Source organism: Silene latifolia, chromosome 2 (assembly GCF_048544455.1).
Source record: "Silene latifolia isolate original U9 population chromosome 2, ASM4854445v1, whole genome shotgun sequence".
Classification (NCBI taxonomy): Eukaryota; Viridiplantae; Streptophyta; class Magnoliopsida; order Caryophyllales; family Caryophyllaceae; genus Silene; species Silene latifolia.
Window position 1 is genome coordinate 165,525,726 of NC_133527.1, and position 20,186 is coordinate 165,545,911.

Below are 20,186 nucleotides of genomic sequence, written 5' to 3' on the forward strand. Positions count from 1 at the left end.
CGGATTCAAGTTCACGGGTGAGCTAAGGTCTTTGCATAAGAAGATGATCACTTACCAATTTACCATTATCAACCATCTAAATATCACAAGTAGGACTTCTGAAAAACGGTATTTTACTAAATTTATTGAAAGACCAATTACAAATTGATAAAAGAATGGTACGAAAATAAATTAAATGAGTATATATGCTATAAAATGGATACTAATAAAAATTGTTACAATGTATGATAAAATATGTACGATTGTTATGAAATTATGTATCAAATGAAATAGACATTTTAAGCCACAGTCAATAACAAAAAGGTATGAAACATTTGTGTTGTATTTATTGAACACTAAATTTAGCAAATACGTTTACTAGGATATTTCTTCCCCTAAATTCATTTACATGAAATAAAGAATGTGAAGTAGGATGAAAAAATGATGCTACCCAGGATCGAACTGGGGACCTTCTGCGTGTAAAGCAGACGTGATAACCACTACACCATAGCATCTTGGATGATGTTAAAAACTAGGATTACAGCTTTTCATGCTTGCTGTTTGACTTTATATAGACTACTCTATCTATTACCATTACTGATTTGGGACTAATATAGAGTTTGACCATTATTTTCTACATTTAGTTTCTTGTGAGCTAACTTTAAGTTAATTTTCTGTAAATCAAATTCAGAAACGAAAACCCATAGCAATATTAATATAAACTAGTTTTGTGACCCGTGAAATTCACGGGATCTTTTGTTTTTTACTATGATATTTTTAGTGAATCAAATCATAACATTCTACAATATGATTTCATGTTTTAAGACTTCTATAAAATCAAGACAAATTAGTTTTTTTGTACAATAGTTTTATGTAAAATCAGAAACTAAAGTGTTATATAGTAAATACTTTTATCAAAACCATGTCATTATTTGACGTTCTTTTATGAGGGTTTTAAATGGTAAGTGGTGTTACTCAAATCCTTTTACGTGCTTTGTGATATGTCAAATATGCGCAAATGGAAGCTGATTAAAATCAATTAATAATACAGGTATTTGCATAATCGAAAACTGAAGTAACTCAATGGAAGCTGATTAAAATCAATTAATAATACAGGTATTCGCATAATCACATTACATGAAACCATAATATTATTAAACAAAGATCGCCAAACATGCAACACTCTCACTAATTAGATATTAAATTTTTATCAACAAATCCGAAATTAATATAAAACACACGATTAGAATTGTTGTGATAAAAACTAACATTTCACAGCACCCATAATATTGTAGCTAGTACTATAATAAATTGCGGAACTAAGAATTTGAAAGGAGCAACTCGTAATAATTGGATCATTAAGTCCCTATACTTCATCCATTAAACAATATTAAGCAAAAATGTGCTTTGACATTTCTCCAAATTTTCCACCTTGGGGATTCAACCGTATACTTCAAAATAGATAAACTAAGCATTTCACTCAATCATGTTTTCTATCAAAAGCCATTTTGAATAGGCATGTGTCTCATGTGTATAATTAAAGAAAATGAAAATTAAATTTAAGGTGTACAAAAGAATAATGTAGATGTAAATAAACTTTTTAGATTTCTCTCATCTTTATAATTATTAATAATTGATAATTAATTCACCTCACTAATTTAACATCTAACTCCTTTCTTAAATGATAATTTTTGGGCTTTTCACTCCATTATTTATGCTACCTATTATCAATGTCAATAAGATTGAGATCCTCGCAAATGTTGTCAATCTTATAGTTAGTTTATAATATAGTATTGAGTCGAATGAGTAGAGTATTTGTTTAAGTAATTCTAATATTTCTCTTCTTAGTCTTCTTTCTTCAATAAACCATCCCTACATAAAAAAAAAATCACTTAGTCATTAGTTTTTGTTATTAATTTAAGTTTCTCTTAAATAATGGAAGAAAGATGACATTGAGTCTAAAGATGTAAGTATATTTACCTTTGAATAGCACAACACCACAAATCTCAATATCCCTAAATAAGAAATAAACAACAAATATGCGAGGTTAAAAATGTGATGTACTTCATAACCAATGGAAAATAAAATAAATAAATGAATTCTTAATTTAAAACCTTAATACATTTACCTTGATGCTGATACAATGATAAAAAAAAAGTTAGTGACATATACAATTCTTTTCGCGATAGCGGTACAAAAATATTTACTTAAATGTTGTCTCACAAATGTTGTCTTCCGTCAAAAATTTATAGTCAATCTTGTAGTTAGTTTATAATATATTATTGAGTGGAATGAAGGGAGTAGTTGTTTAAGCAATTCTAATATTTTCTTTCTCCATATAGTATTTTTTCTCCAATGAGTCATCTATAGGGAAAAAAAAAAGACAAAATCCATCGAGTAATTAATAAGAAATAAAATGGTGAAATTTGATTTACGTGATATTAATCTTATCGTTATTAATTTAAGTTTTTATTTAAATAATAATAGAAAAAGGGCATTGAGCCATAAAGATGTAAGTATATTTATTTACCTTCGAATAGCACAATACCACAAATCTTGATAGTTCCTACATAAGAAAGTTTTAAAAAGTGATGAGCAACCAATTGAACTTAAAAACAAATAAATGAATTATTATTTTAAAACCTTACTACATTTACCAAACCTTAATACATTTACCTACCACAAATCTTGATAGTTCCTACATAAGAAAGTTTTAAAACGTGATGAGCATTTCATAACCAATGGAACTTAAAAATAAATTATTAATTTAAAACCTTAATACATTTACCTTACCTTAATACACTTACCTTGATGTTGATATACTGATAAGATTTAAAAAAGACTATTTACATATACAACCACGATTTTATTGGCGATGAGGGCAAAAAAATATTGGCGTGAAATTTGGCTCACAAATGTTGTCTTACATCGAACATTTATATCTAATTGAGGATGCATGTTATGACTTTTGGGTGTCTTTTTATTATTATCATCAAATTTAATATATATAATAATTATGTAGTAAGGTTTTAGGACTTTTGAGCATTCTTTTTCATTATTAGCAAATTTAATATAAACATAAATATGGAGCAAGGAGAAATGAAATGTTAAAGGTTTGCTTTAATTTTTATTTTATTTTTTATTTTTTTGTTGACAAAAGCCACCTTGTTTAATGTTAAATATGTTATTATTTACTCTTAATGTCAACAAAATATTTATTTTTTTAATAAACGGAGTAAATTAGAATTATGTGATATTTATTTGTTAATTAAAATATTCTAACAATAAACGTCGAAATTTAAAATTTAATATGAATTTTGATTTTAATTGTTGTTTAATTTATCTACAAGCTTAAAAGTCCAAAGTATAATATTTGTAATGCTATTTGCATTTAATATTTCTTTCTTTTTTTCTTTTTTACTTTTAAAATTAGAAATAATGATGTAAACTTTGGTGTAAATTTTAATTATAAATTATAAAATTTTGATGTAAATTTGAAAGGGATATATAAATTTTGGAAAAAAATATATTTAAATTAATGTCATATAATAATAAGTTGATGATTTATACCACATTAACTCGCCATGTCATATTAAAATTTGACATGTCATGTGTAGTAAATGACGTGGCTTTTTGGTAGTGTAAGGTGGCATTTATGACGTGGTATTTTAAGTTCCCCCTTTAATAGTATTACTAGTTTTGGAGCCCGTGAAAATCACGGGATCGTTAATAATTGATTGTGTTTAAGTGTTTAATTTGTGAATAACTTATATGGAGTAGTCCCCCTCTCAATCATTTGTTTAATTTTAATTAAAAAACCACACGCAAATAATTAAAAAAAAAAAGTAAATAAATAAACACGACTGAGGGAACGGTATTTTAAAACAAAAGTTTAATACACCAAATTTTTGATTCTGGATGGTACGCAAACCAAAATGTGAATAGCTTGGTTGTTTTGAAGTGAGGACACAATCCGTCAAATTGAATTTTCGGGTACTTCTGGTCTTATGGACAATCTTGACGCCATAGAAGTATTGGAACATGAAATTGCGCTCCATTGTCGTCCCTTGTTTTCAAAGGACGGGTAATGTTGGTTTCGACAACCTGGTATCAAATAAGACAATATGAATTGGTATTTTGATGAGATTTTATAGAAAGAAAATCAATGACTTTCAATTTTCTCGTTTTAGTTGCTAATGATTCTTCAATTGCCTGTTCAATTAATGGTTCTTCAATTGTCTCTTTAATTAGCGATTCTTCAATTGTCTCTTTATTATTTAACCATTGATTTGACCGACTTAAAGATTATAGAATATGAATGGTTTTTTTCACCAACAAACATTGCATTTTGCCTCTTTATTGCTTGAATGAAGATCTTTGTTTTTATTGTCGTTTTGGTGCATTTTAAAGTACTTGGCCCTATGTTTATCTTGCAAAGAAACGGTCGTGAACTTTTTATGTGAGCAACTTTAACAACTATTCCAAATAATTCCAAGGAAAGATTACATATATTTAAAATATCACATTTTGTGTTATAATAATATACTCCGTAGTATATATAAGATTAGATATGGGACAAAAAGTAAGAGAGTAAAGTAAGGATCAAAACTTTATAGGTGAACTCTAATAATTATTATTATTAGTATAAGATGAGCAAAACTAATTACACATTGGAATTGAAACAATGAATTGGAGAATAAGAATCGTTTTCTAACTAATTACTATTTATGCATATTATAACACTATGATAAGATCAAATTGACATGTGTATCGTAATTTGGCTAAAAAATTTGATTTGTAACCTGTTTGACAAAGTAAAAATAAAACATAAGTGTTACAAAGGAGACTAAAGTGTATGAAAGAGTGAAGGACAATAATGCAACAACATGTCAACAACTTATTAAAGATTTTTGCTACCATTCGATATTTCTAATACACCATTGTAGAAAAATGAAAAATCGACAAAAATGAAAGAGTCATCCAAACCAAGAAAAAAATCAGTAAAGAAGATCCATAGCCATTATTTCGAATCTCGTGCATTGTTATTGATATGTGAGTATGTCATCCTCTTATAATATTAATACAAACACACATAAAAAAATAACTGATAAAATTCTAATTAATTCAAAACATAATAAAAATAAAAAGTGCAACAATTAATTTAGTTCTCATTGTATAGTTTACCTACCAATTTTTTGAATAAAGTTGAAAATTCATTCTCCTGCAATATTAATATAAACACAAAAAAGTAACTAATAAGATTCTAATTAATTCAAAACATAATAAAAATAAAAAGCGAAATAATTAATTTAGTTCTTTAGCTATACCTTACCTACCAATTTTTTGAATAAAGTTGGAAATTCATTCTCCTGCAATATTAATACAAACACAAAAAATAATAACAAATTAATACAAAACATAAGAAAAATGAAAAATGAAACAATTAGTTTACTTTTCTATGTATACTTTAGGTGCTATTTTTTGAATAAAATTGAAAATTAGGGTGAATATAATAGTTATATATATGAAAAATTCTATTACAAATTCTCTCAAAATTTTATGAATGAAAGAAAAATAAAAAAATATGGTACATAAATAGGAGTATATATAGTAATGATGAAAGGAAAGTTAAAAGGTCATTTCATTAAATAAAGAAAATAATGGTTATTAAATAAATAAGGTAAATAAATAAAAAAAAATTATGAGAGGAGATCAATGGTTTACAATTTTTTTTTGTGTGTTTATCCCTTAAATTTTTTTACCTTATACTCCCTCCTATTCTGAATAACTGTCCTGATGGGGCATATTCTGTGCCCGCTGACCAAGTCAACATATTGAACGAGGTCAAAGATATCCACAGCAAGCCAATGACTTAGACATCCCAGCCGATGCAGCCTTTCGGCCTGCCAGCCTGGGTCTCGGCATGGTAACCTACCAGCCGAGGCACCTACCCGCGTACTCATATCCAAGAACCCTCGGCATGGAGTCAACCAGGCTCGCCGGCCTTCCATAGGTCCCTCGGCCGAGGGTAGATCAGTCTTTTCACCTGCTGTGCCACTTGGCCCACTTGGCCACTACGTGACAAAAGGTGAAAGTCTATAAATACTCCTCAATCCTCATTGAGGAAGGGATCCAGAATCTAACCTAAGAGCCACTTAAATTGGTATTATCTCTCTCATCTCTCTACAATACACGTAATCAAGTTACTTACTACTTAATCACAGTAAGTTCACTGACTTGAGCGTCGGAGTGAGTACGCTTGGCACAAAGCCAAGCCCTCGATTTGCTCATTGTCGCAGGAGAGGCCGAGGAGAGCAGTCAAGGCTAGAAGAGGCATTATTCGACAAAGCTAGCGTGGTAAACAAACCTGCTTCGGAATTCATACCCGGAACAATTGGCGCCGTCTGTGGGGAACAGATACTAGAAGCTAGTCATTCCCAAAAAAAAAAAAAAAAAAAAAAAAAAAACCCACCCAACAAGCTAAGAGGATGTCAAAAGAACAAGAGGTGTTCGAATCAAGAGCCCCTCCACCCGGAAGATACCGTCCACAGTGCAGGTTGTGCGGCCCTCCACCACCGGATAATTCAACCGGAGTTCGGGATGCCAATAATGCCAGATACGTCGCGCCGCCGACCAGGTCACCGTCATGGGGCGTGTGGTTGATGCAAAGCAAAGTGAGCGACTCCTGGACCTAATTGTCGCGCGCGGCTCACACTGTCACACCGACAAGAGCGGCGGGACCCGTCCAGGAAGCTAGGGCCCAAAAGGTGACTCGAGAAACCCGAACGAAGCACTAAGAGAGGCCGAGCCTACCAAGACGCGGGGAGCCCGGAGTGTCGGTGGTAGAACTAAGCCCTTCCCGCACTCGCGGAAGGACGATGTCGCCGCGACGCCCACGAGGCATGCCCCGGACGAGCGAAGGAGTCCGACTCACCGAGTCGAAGAAGGAGTCCGACTCACCGAGTCGGAGAAGGAGTCCGACTCACCGAGTCGAAGAAGGAGTCCGACTCACCGAGTCGGAGAAGAAGCCCTTCCCGCCACGGGGAGAGGGGCCGGACTAGGGATGCGAGGAGCCGATCGCCGCGTGTCATTAGACACGTGGTCAGACAGCCCCTCAGTGCCTACGTCCTAGAGACCCAGGTGCCGCCAAAGCTAAAGCTACCGTCTATATCATACAAAGGAGAGGGCGACCCAACCGATCATGCCGAGGCTTTCGAATCTCACATGTCGGTATGGGAGCAACCTGACGAGGTCTGGTGCCGAGTTTTCCCAACGACCTTGGTTGGAATGGCGCAAAGCTGGTACAAGGGACTGCCCGATGGGTCGGTATACTCCTATTCCGACCTAAGAGACGCGTTTTTGGCCCAGTACTCTACCAATAAAAGGAGAGCCGTCGAGACATCGGATCTCCTGACCATCAGGCAGGAGGGAGGCGAGTCACTCCGAAGCTATGTGAAGAGGTTCGATGCCAGGGTTCAGCAGATTAGGGAGCTGAACAGCGAACTAGCGGCCTTCGTGAGCGATGAAGGGCCTCCCGGAGGGGACTTGAAAAACGAGCTCATCAAGTGCGGTGGCACGAGCCTTGAGTCCGCCAGAAATTGGCCGACCAAGCCATTAAGGTCGAAGACTATCACAAAATATGGATAGGCCACGGCGAGGCCGGGCACTCGAAAGAAAGAGTCACCGGGAGGATAAGCCGGATGAAGGGCGCCGTGACAATAATAGGTCGCGGACCGACAGCCCGCCGAAGCGTAACCCCGGACGACGGGGGAGTTCAGTCCGTACTACCATAAGAAGTACAAGGATCACACCCCCCTGGTTGTATCGGCCGCCGAGGTCTTCTCCCCGAGCGAAACGAGGGGCGAAGTGGGAAAGGCCCCCAAACCTAGGGGGGACGGTGACACGAGCCATGCATTGCGAGTACCACGGCCACACCGGTCACTTAACCAACGCTAGGCATTTGAAGAATGTCATTGAAGAGCCGATCCGGAAGGGGAGCCTCGGCAAATATGTTGCCGGAGGTCAAAAGACTAACACCGGCGGCTCGGATAAAAAATCCGTCTTTGAACGGATAGGGACAATTCATGTTGTCATCGGGGGAAACGAGAACGGCGGATCCGCTCGCGGACACAAACGGCACTGAACGGATCAGTATCGGGCCGTCAACTTCGTGCCCACTACGGCGCCCGCGCTTCCAACATCCCGAACATAACTATTGGGAAGGAGGACTACGAAGGTATCATCGCCCCACATAGCGACCCACTCGTAGTCCACTTAGACATAGCTAACCACCTGGTCATGAGATGCCTGATTGACACGGGTGCTTACACGAACATCATGTTCGGGAGTGCTTTTACGGGGCTCGGCACGAAAATTGCGGACCTTAGCCCATGCACCAACCCATTGTACGGCTTCTCCGGCAGGCTTGGTCCCCTCGGGTCTATCAAGTTACCAGTGATGTTCGGCCGGTCCGACGCGGCCAAGAATGTGATGTCCGAGTTCGTGGTCATCGACGGCTCATCCGCATACAACGTTCTCATCGGCCGTGTCACCCTGAGTGAGGTCGATCTTTGTAATGTCCATCCGGGCCCGACACGATGTATATCTCGGACCGCGGGGAGGTTCATAAACTCGTCTCAAAGAACGAAAAAGACGAGGTGGTCAACGTCCAAATATCGGCCAGAGGATGCAACATGCAATCCTTCAAAGTAGCAAAGAAAGAGGAAAAAGGGAAGAACCCATCCTTAAGACGGAGGACGAACAATGAGCACCAACCACGTCGCCATGGTCGAAGGGGTTGAGACCGAACAGATAGAGATTGATCCCGGACGCACCGTGACTGTCGGTGTCGGCCTGGAACCAAAATTCAGGGCCGATCTCCTAGACCCGCCGAGAAGGAACAAAGACGTCTTTGCATACTCACCGCCGAGATGCCAGTGTAAGCCGAGAGGTCATCGTTCACAAGTGAACGTACTCCCAGCGCTCGCCCTGTGAAGCGAGAGGATGAGAAACTCCTCGGCCGAGAAGGAAGATGCCATCAAGGCCGAGGTTGATAAGTTGTTAGATGCAGGCTTTATCATCCCTTGTACATACCCCGAATGGCTAGCTAATGTTGTAATGGTTAAAAAGTCATCGGGGGGGTGGAGGATGTGTGTTGATTTTACGCAACTTAATAAAGCATGCCCGAAAGATTGCTACCCCTTGCCTCGGATAGATAGTTTAATAGACGCAACGGCAGGCTACACAATGCCGAGCTGCTCGACGCTTTTCAGGATACCATCGGTATTCATGGCGAGAGGAAGACATGCCTAAATGCGCATTCATCACCATACACGGCACCTACATGTACAAGATGATGCCATTTGGTTTGAAAAACGCCGGCGCGACTTACACAAGACTGGTGGACAAAGTGTTCCAAAATCAAAAAGGGCGAAACATTGAGGCTTACGTCGACGATGCTATTGTCAAAAGCAAGTCCGACGGCGAGCACCTAGCCGATTTACACGAGACATTTTGTTCACTAAGGAAATACAAGATGAAGCTTAACCCTACAAAGTGCAACCGGAACGGGCGGCAAATTCCTCGGCGTGCTTGTTAGCGCCGGGGAATTGATGCCAATCCGAGAGAAAGTCCAAGCAATTCTAGACTGCCGGGAGCCAAGGAATCGCAAAGAGGTTATGATCTTGGACCGGGAGGATGGCGGCCCTTGCCCGTTTTATCTCTCGGTCAGCCGACAAGAGCACCCCATTCTTCAAAGTGCTAAAAGGGAATAAAGACTTCTGCTGGGGGGAGGAACAGAGCACGGCTTTCAAACAATCGAAGGCCCATCTCGCAAACTCTCCCGACCCCGTCCCGGGCACCGACTGGGGGAAACGCTATATCTATATTTAGCAATAACCTCGGCCACGGTCGATCTTCGTAATCGTCGAGAGAAGAAAACAAAAGAAGACCAATATACTTTATCACCATACACTTCATGTTCCCGAGAGAAACTACCCCCGATTGAAAAAGCGCCTTTGCCGTGGTTGTTGCCGCAAGGAAGTTAAAACCCTACTTCGACGCACATCCCATGACGGTCTTAACCGACCAGCCGTTGGAGAAAACACTGGAAAAATTCGAACAATCAGCGAGACTTATCAAATGGGCGGTGGAGCTATCGGCTTCGGCATTCAATACAAACCAAGGCCTTCGATAAAAGGGCGGCGCGCGAGACTTCTTGGCCGAGTGCACGTATCGGGAAGAATCGTGTCCCGGCATGTGGGAGGTATATACCGATGGATCCTCCACAACGAACGGCTCGGGAGCCGGCATCCTTATCATCGGCCCAAACGGGACGAGTTCGAGTACGCTTTGAAATTTACCTTCTCGACCTCAAACAACGAATCCGAATATGAGGCAGTGATAACCGGAGTTGAGTTAGCCGAGAGCGCCGGGGCGTAACACATCATTTTGAAAACAGACTCTCTCTTGGTGACTAACCAATACGAAGGAGAGTATCTGGCTCGGGACGATGGGATGGTAAGATACCGGAAAAGGTAAAAGCCGAGACCTCAAAATTGAAATCATTCAAAATGCGACACATACCAGTGCGAGAACAACCGGCCGACGCTCTCTCAAAGTCGGCAGTTCAACCATAAAGAATATCACCGAACCGTCTTTGGTGGACATCGAGAACGCTAAAAGCATTGACGAAACCATCGGCATGGTGTGCGACGTGGAAACCGAGACAACATGGATGACTCCGATAAAGGGGTATAAACTGTCAAATGAATTACGGAGGACCGCAACCTCTCACAAAAGATAAAGAGGATCGCAGCAAGGTACTTGGTGTTTGAAGGAGAGTTATATAGGAGGTCCGCGACAAGGCCACTCCTAAGATGTGTCGGTCCAGCCGATGCAGAGCTAATCTTGTGAGAAATACACGAAGGCATCTGTGGTCATCACATGGGGGCAAGAACACTAGCCCACAAAGCTCTCCGAGCCGGCTACTTCGGCCCACCATGCTTTAGGATTCGTAAACAAAACCAGAAAATGCAACAATCGTCGGATGCACGCTCCGGTGATACACGCACCTTCCCGAGACCGCAACAGTGCTTAATCCCCTTCCCTTTGCACAGTGGGGAATGGATCTACTAGGGCCATTTCCAACGGCATCCGGAGGAAGAAAGTTCCTAATCGTCGCCGTCGACTACTTCGCCAAATGGGTTGAGGCGTGGCAATGGTGCTGAAAAGCTGCGCGGCCGTAAGAAAGGTGATCCGGGAAAATGTCATAACTCGTTTTGGGTTACCCCAAGTCATGGTGTTCGACCATGGCCGAGAATTTTGGAGTGACACAATAATGAGCTGGTTGGAAGAACTCGGCATCAAATTTGCATACTCCTCCGTCCGCCACCCCGGAGCAAACGGACGGCGGAGGCGACCAATAAAACGATCCTCAACGGCTTGAAGAAGACGGTTGAAGACCTCAAGGGAAGATGGGCCGATGAGCTACCCGGCGTTCTATGGTCCCTCCGGACCACGGAGAAAGAAGCAACGGGGTACAGTCCTTTTCACCTTGTCTATGGGTCCGAAGCGGTCCTGCCGATTGAAGCAACGGTGCCAACATTCAGAACGGCCACTTTTAACCAGGATGAAAACGAAGAAGGCCTAAGAACCTCCCTGGACCTGGTCGAAGAAAGCCGAGATACGGCACGCCTCAACTTAGCAAAGATATCGGAGAGCGAGAATGAAAAGGGCCTACAACCGAAGAGTCCACAAAAGGGACTTAAAAGTAGGAGATCTGGTCCTAAGGAAGTCAGCCGCCACCAACAAAGGAAACATCCATGGCAAGTTGACGGCCAACTGGGAGGGACCCTACAAGGTAGTTGAAGAAATGAGGCCGGGTACATACCGGCTGACGGACATGGGAGATGTACCCTTGATGAGCCATTGGAACACCGACAATCTCAGAAAATACTTTGTATAACAGCGGAGTTGCCCAAAACAATTGTTGGCACCCCAATGCATATTCATATCTAATGAGGAGTCATCCAAGTTTTTCATCAAAGTGTTAATCCACCCCAATCAGAAGGCATACTAACATATGTACACAAAGCAGACAGAGCAAAACCTCGATCATCCCGGCCTTTAACGGGAGTGACGGGGGGACGAGCCGATATGCTAACATGCGTTCAACGGCGGTCAAAACGTAAACTCGTTGTTGCCCGGAATGGCCGGGAAGAGACGAGTGAAACGCGATCGCCCTCGGCAAATTAAGACCGAGCTTAAAGACGTTAAACACCGTTGAGATACGCATTCTAACCGCTCGGCCAAGCCGAAGGTAAAAACGAAAAAGCGCTCAATTAATTAACGCAACCGCTCTCGGCAAATTAAGACCGAGCTTAAAGACGTTAAACACAGTTGAGATACGCATTCTAACTGCCTCGGCCAAGCCGAAGGTAAAAACGAAAAAGCACTCAATTAATTAACGCAACCGCTCTCGGCAAATTAAGACCGAGCTTAAAGACGTTAAACACAGTTGAGATACGCATTCTAACTGCCTCGGCTAAAGCCAAAGGTAAAAACGAAAAGCGCTCAATTATTTAACGCAAGAAGACCAGTGAAGGAATAAATCAAAAGGCCTCGACCAAGCCAGAGGCAAAGCAAGCAAAATCTTATTAAGGAAAAGATAACGAAGTTACAAGAAGGAGAAATACAGACGACGGCCGTCCCCTTTGGGATAAGCCAAGACTCTACCTACCAAGGTCTTACAAAATACAAAGAAAATTAAAGCAAAAGGTTACGAATTTGGTTCTTTGAAGCGCCAAAAGGATGGCAGGGAGAAAAGGCTTAATAGTTGGCCCCGAATAGTGAAGCTATCCGAGACGCCGGGTGAGCCTGGTGACGACCGCCCGTCTCCCTATGCCTGTTGCTGCTTGCCCTTACCGCCATCAGCAGTGTTACCCTCGGTGAGCGACTTAGATGCAATCTGGGCAGCCTTTGCATCCTCAGCTGCCTTGTCCGCCGCAGCTTTCTTAGCTGCCTTAGCATCCTCAGCTGCCTTATCCGCCGCAGCTTTCTTAGCTGCCTTAGCATCCTCACCGCTTTCTCGCCGGGCCGCCTTTGCGGCGGTCGCCTCCTCCTCCTTCTTGGCCCTCGCATCCTCGGCAGCCTTATCCGCCGCAGCCTTCTCTTTAGCCTCGAGCCTATCGTCGAACAGCTCGTCAAATTTTGTCCACAGAAAGGAGCCATCCGGATAGACCTCATCTATCACCTCCCTGAAAGCTTCTTCGGTCAGGTCCCTATACTGAGCACACATGCGAGGGAGAATCGTGCTTTGAAGTGTCTCAATATCCTTCTCCCTTTGGGCAAGGATAGCACTAGTCTCCCTATGCGACTCTGCTTGGAGCCGATACGCCCTTTTCGACTCCTCCCTTTGGGCGACAACAACGTCGTAGCCGCCCTTATACCTGTCCCGTTCCTCCTTGACTTGGCGGCGCAGAATCGGCGGCCTCTACTTTGGCCTTCTCGGCCGACAAAGCGACTTCTCGATTTCCTCGACCGCGCTTGTGCGGCATGGAGGTCATGCTTGGCCTTCCCGCCACCCCTTTGCGGCAACAACATCGAGCCTCACTGCTCTATCAACGGTCCGTCTCGGCCAAGGCCTTTTCCTGCTCCCTAATACGAGAGCCGGCCAGATCGGACCAAATCCCAATCTTCTTGCCCGACTTTGCACCCTCCGCTATGAGCCGGTCGTTGGATATCGACGCGAGTACGGAGTCGACATTTTTTCCGCCGCCCGCATGGGCCTCTTCTCAACTCGCCGCTCGTAGTTGGGACAGATCGCGCCGGTTGATCTACAAAAATTCAACCAAAGAGTCCACGTCAACGTTCATGGACATACCAGAGAGCCGGTCATCAGGTATATCTAATGAGCCGGCTAAGTCTGAGCCGCAAGTTAGACCTGTACCGGAGGGTTTGCTCTTCTTGGCCGGTTGACCCGTTTCCTCGGCGCTAGCATTAACATGAGCGACGGAAGCAGAAGCATCGGTGGCATGGGGAGATCTTTTCCTCTTACGCCTAAGCGGAGATCCCTCAGCATCGGAATCCTCTCCATCAACAATGTCAACGACCTCCACCTCTGGTGGAGGCGGAACTGAGGGTGACACCGTCGCCGCCTTAGACTTGGCTTTTCGGACCCGGCGAGGCAAGGCAGCAGCTACCTTGGCCTGGGCCGCCGTCTCGTCCAAGCCCTTCAGGAGGTCGAGAGGCGACGGACGGCGGTCATTCACATCGACCTTCGGATTCTTCTCCGTAACATTTCCGTCTTTGTCCAGCCCCATCTTCTCGAGGAATTGCTCGGACGTAACGGGACCAAAGTGCTCGTAAAAGAAACGAAGTGAAACTTAGACAAAGGGACATGTCAAGATACAAACAACGAAAAACATTAAAGCAGAAATGGGCCTCACACCGACCCCACTCACCCTGTGCTAGGGCCGGTATGAGGCCGACATAGCAAAGCGGCTCGTCCATCAAGATGATTTGCGTCGGGGGCAACCAAACCTTCGGCGCCCCATCATCATCGACCTCAAAAAGCTTCAGTGCCTGCTTCTCGTCCTCATTAAGATAGACATTCGCGGCGTCCATCTTATTCTTGCCCTTGGGGATCATCTTCTCACGCTCCCCTTTGCTCTCGCACCGCAAGTTGACGCGATGCTCAAAAGACCGAGGCAACAGATAAGCATCTGGGACCTCGACATACACCCACCGTTCTTTCCAGCCCTTGCAGGAGGAGAGCTTAGACACGGTGAGATAGCTGGCTCGATCCGGACGCTATACCACCCCGCCGCCTTGAACATTCATTCGAAGGAAATGAATCCGGCGGAATAAATTCACCGTTGGGATCACCCCCGGCTTGACGACGACATGACCACAAGCCGACTATAGTCCTAACGGCAAACGGGTGAAGCTGCGCCACTGCAACATTCATCGCTTTGTATTATGGTAGAGACGTAAATATTGAGAGGAAACCAGGAGACCATACTCCGGTGTCTCATATATACGCCGATGTGACCCGGAGGAGGGCAACAGACGGTCTGATCCTCTCTAGGGATGACAATGTTGTACCCCTTGCCAAAAAAGAAGTGCTCTTCGAAAAATTCAGAGCCAGAGCAGCGGGCGAGCCCATCGGTCCAAGCACGATTGGGGCCGATGGTACAGACATCGTAATGATGCAAGATCCGCCGCTCTCCGCACCGGAAGGATTCCTTTCCTCATCATCGTCATCATCCTCCCACTTTGCTCCGAACTCTGCGGTCAACTTCGGGGGAAGGAGACCTAGGGCCCCTCGACCTTAACGGAATTGCGGCTACCGCCTCCTCCTCATCAAAACGCGACGGGGAACCCCGGCGCACGGCATCTTGGGACCGGCGTCGAGTAGAAGACATGGTTCACAACAATTACTTAAACAAAACAAAAGTTGAAAAGGTTTTTTAGTTTACCTTGAAGAAAAGTGCTACGCCGACGTAAAAATTCTGAAGATCGGAAGAGAGGGAAAGACTTGGAATTTTGGAAAGAAGAAAATTTTTAGAATGAATGAAATTGTTAACCAATTTCACTTCAAAGATCTGGTATTTATAGGCAAAGGCCCATAAAGGAGGACCAATCAAAACGCAGCCCATGAAGCGTCAGCCAATCAACGAAGAGACACATGTCAGGCATGCATACACGGAATGTCAATCGACGCAACAGTTGAATGTCAATCAAAGCAACAGTAACCAAGCGTCTTCAACACGCCCCTTCATATCCCTTTGCCTATTCACCTTCCTCAGCAAAACTCCTAAAGTATCTATTCTCCGCCGACAACACGACTAACCAAGCTAGGTAGCACGGCCGGGGCAATCAAAAATACACCAAGCACTCTCAACCTTGGGTCCGCCCAAGAAGACCTTCTCTTCCACATTTTGATGTCCATTACACATCCATGTGGAGGGGGATACGAGACGGCCTAACAAGAACACGCCGATGCTTGAAGAAGCCGATACGAGAAATTTTGCAAAAAAATACTTGCACGAGAATATACACTCAAAGATACATCGGAGCCCATACCACGGCATAGACTACGGCTGGGGGCAAATTGATGGGGCATATTCGTGCCCGCCGACCAAGTCAACATATTGAACGAGGTCAAAGATATCCACAAAGAAGCCAATGACTTAGACATCCCGCCGATGTCAGCCTTTCGGCTGCCGGCCGGGTCTCGGCATGGTAACCTACCGTAGAGGCACCTACCCGCGTACTCATATCCAAGAACCCTCGGCATGGAGTCAACCAGGCTCGCCGGCCTTCCATAGGTCCCTCGGCCGAGGGTAGATCGATCTTTTCACCTTTGTGCCACTTGGCCCACTTGGCCACCACGTGACAAAAGGTGAAAGTCTATAAATACTCCTCAATCCTCATTGAGGAAGGGATCCAGAATCTAACCTAAGAGCCACTTAAATTGGTATTATCTCTCTCATCTCTCTACAATACACGTAATCAAGTTACTTACTACTTAATCACAGTAAGTTCACTGACTTGAGCGTCGGAGTGAGTACGCTTGGCACAAAGCCAAGCCCTCAGTTTGCTCATTGTCGCAGGAGAGGCCGAGGAGAGCAGTCAAGGCTAGAAGAGGCATTATTCGACAAAGCTAGCGTGGTAAACAAACCTGCTTCGGAATTCATACCCGGAACATGTCCCATTTGCCATTTCCGTCTATTCACATAACTGTCTCATTTGCCATATTTGGACATGTTTTTTGACTTTCCTACCCTTGCCTCTTTTCTTTATTTACCACATCAACCACCCTTAAACCATCATATTCAATACTTTTCATTATTTAACTCCTATATTCTTACCCCTATACAATATTTTTCATTATTTTAACTCCATTCCTTAATTTTTGTGTCATTGTCCAAATGGGACAGTTATTCGGAATAGGAGGGAGTATTTTTTAATTTTCTTAAATTGGTAATCCATATCACTTTTTTTTACCATGTCACATTAAAAGTTGTCACATCACAATTAAACTTGCAATGTCACATTTTTTTGTTAGCCTTTTAATAAGATTTTATAGATAGAAACTATTATAGGTTTTATAGCCATTATACAACCATAAAATCCAATATATTAATTTTATTTTTAATTTATTTTGTGGTATTATTTAATTAGATAATTGATTGCCGAGAAACTCAAGAGGTGAATTAAATAGGAAAAAATATTAATGAAAATTATTGGTGTTAACTGTTAAGTAATATAAAGAGTTTTAGTCAATTTATTAACATATTATATTATAAAAATTGATTAAATAGAAAAAAAATTTAATTAATTTGGTGGGTGTTAAGTATTATGAAGAGTTTTAATCAATTTATTTCCGTGTTTAATTAAAAAAAAAATGAATTAAATAGGAAAAAATGTTAATAAAAATGGTGGGTGGTAAGTAATATGAAGAGTTTTAATTAATAAGTTTTAATTAATTTATTAACATATTTTATTATAAAAATTTCAATTTTAATTATAAATTATAAATTTTATTAACATGTTTTATCACAAAAATTTCAATTAAAATGTCAATATTAACTATAAATTATGAAAATTTGATGTAATTTCTAAGGTTACATAAATTTGGGAAAACAATATATTTAATATACAAAAATCATTTAAGAATATAGATAATATCTTTTAATATTATAGATAAGTGAACTAAATTAATTTATAGATAAATGAATTAAATTAATGCCATGTAAATAAATTAATGTCAGTTAACAAAATGAGCGGAAAAAGGGGGATTGTCGTTGTCGGTAGGAACAGTGATGATAAGAGACGGGGTAATTGGGTATGAATGTGTATGTGGCATTTGGGTTATGGGGCTGAGGTGGGCTTCAAATGTCTGCGTGGCTTTTTTTATCCTACGTGGCATTGTCTACGTGGACTTAATTGAACATTTTAGGTTAGCCTTTTAATAGTATTTATAGATGACAAATATAGCCTGAAGAAGCGGTTACCAAAACTTGTTTTACACATTCTTGTATAAGGCTACTTTAAACAATAATTTTTGTTATTTTAATAATTTTTATTATATTACATATATTTCTTTGGGTTCCTATTAAAAAAATTGTTAGTTTTATATTTATGGGCAATGTTTATAAGATAAATACACTAAAGAAATATACAAAACTATTAAACTAAAAAAATTTTGTCGGAAAAATCATATTTTGAAAAGATAATAATATATTAATAATGCAAGGCCATGGAAGTGAAGTATTATCTTGAAACCAAGTTAATTCAAAAAAATTGTAAATATTTTACTTTTCCATTATTTTCCTATCTAATTCACGATGTCCCAATTTCACTTATTAAGTTATTAGGTCAGTTTATATACACTTTGCTCCCATCTACTAATTTTTGAAATTTTAATTATAATATTTATCACAAAACAATTAAAAATTAAAATACTTAAAAACAATAGTCTTGTCATTACATGCGATCATGTTTACATAATCACGGTGTCATAATAGGCTTTATAAGGTTATCCGTTTGAAAATTGTCAAAGACCTTTGTAAGGTTATTTGGTGGCCAAGTTATGAAATTTTACTTGTGCAAGTGTAATGCAATAAGCCCATAGATATATACCCAAGTATAGTGGACTGTAAGACAATAAATTAGGAGTTATGATGATGTTACGAGAAAGCGAAGGTCTCAAATAAAACATGATATGTTTTGTTAATGATTTTAAGGATCAAAACCTGCAATCACATTTATTACATCATTTACATGTAACAATTGTTGTATGGTCGTCGGTCGATAGCACATAAAAAAGGTCACTCATTTTATATGTAGTCGGTAACTTCAAAAATGGTGCGTTGCTACTTTTCTCTACTTTTTAAATAATGGGAAATAATATGTACTTGACAACACAACAAATTTTCGGACAACAATAAATTTTGCTTAAGACAGAGTATTCGTCTTAAATCTTAAAACCGCTCAAATACTATGACATGGTCCTAATAAAGTCAAAAATTTTGGCAGTATGTAGACAACTTGCTATGTAATTTGATATATATTTAATCCGTCTTAAAATTTAAGACGAATATTTCGTCATGAATAATTTGTGGTCAGACAATATTCAATCAAGACAAGATAGTGGTTTATTTCAGGACTCAATGAATAACTTCCTCCTCTCAATACATCTTTTTGCAACTAGTTATGTCGACGAATTAAATGTGAAAAGACGGGTTCTTCAGCCCTGATTGGTTGGTTGTCAAGGATGTTCCACTGGGATGATAATGAGTTGAGTCGAGTCGAGTCGAGTCGAGTACGTGCTTTTCCTTATTCGGCTTGTACTCATGAAGTAAAACTCAAGTTTGAGCCGATCTCGAACTCAACTAAGCTTATATTATCAAGTTTGCGAGCTTAAAATAGACCTGAGTCGAACTTAAGCCTACAAATAGTTGTTAAATTTTCTCCTTTCGTAATATTTTCAATAACAGGAACAGGATTCGAAAGTTAAAAGCATTAGGCAAAACAATAAGAACATTTAATATGGTAATACGGAGTATATAGATATAATCATGATAAAATATTTTTATAAAGAGCATTAAAATATTATTATCTAATCACACAAATTTGAACCGTTTGCGATTTTTTTAGCTAAGCAAACATTAGCTATTGACTCGTTAAACTCTCGAGCCGAACCCAAATTCAAGTCGAGCTCGCACGAGCCAAGTTTCGACCGAGTTTTAACGACCCCTACATTTTACTTATTTGTGTACGTTTGATAAAAATACCCATAAAAAAGGTAAATAATTAGTTGGGAAGAACCATTGTAATTTTAGTCCAAGTGCTTAGAACGTACCATATTTAAGCGACACTATTGACATCCCCCTACTACTAAGAGAATAAAAATTCTCTTAGTTTTCCCGCCTAAAGAGACTTCTTCTTAATTGGGCCTATTTTTCTGGATACTACTAACACAACAAGATTTGATAGATTGTAAATTATGAACCTTATATGTACCCCACTTTTTTTATCTCATCTATCAAAGTAAAAGTTATCAATAGCCCATAATTTTGGAATTTACATGTCATATTATAAGCTAGATGAGTGAATTTGATTTCGTATAAATTTAAATTTATATTATATTTATATGTTACCTCTTTTGTAAGAAATCATCAGTTATTTATTATGTAAAT

General features: G+C 40.5%; 1 non-coding gene across 1 annotated transcript; it reads right to left on the reverse strand.

Moving 5' to 3' along the window:
- Nucleotides 1–421: 421 nt before the first annotated feature.
- TRNAV-UAC (transfer RNA valine (anticodon UAC)) lies at nucleotides 422–494 on the reverse strand. Its single transcript has one exon. It is a non-coding gene; the product is annotated as a tRNA-Val (tRNA).
- Between the last annotated feature and the right edge of the window lie 19,692 nt (nucleotides 495–20,186).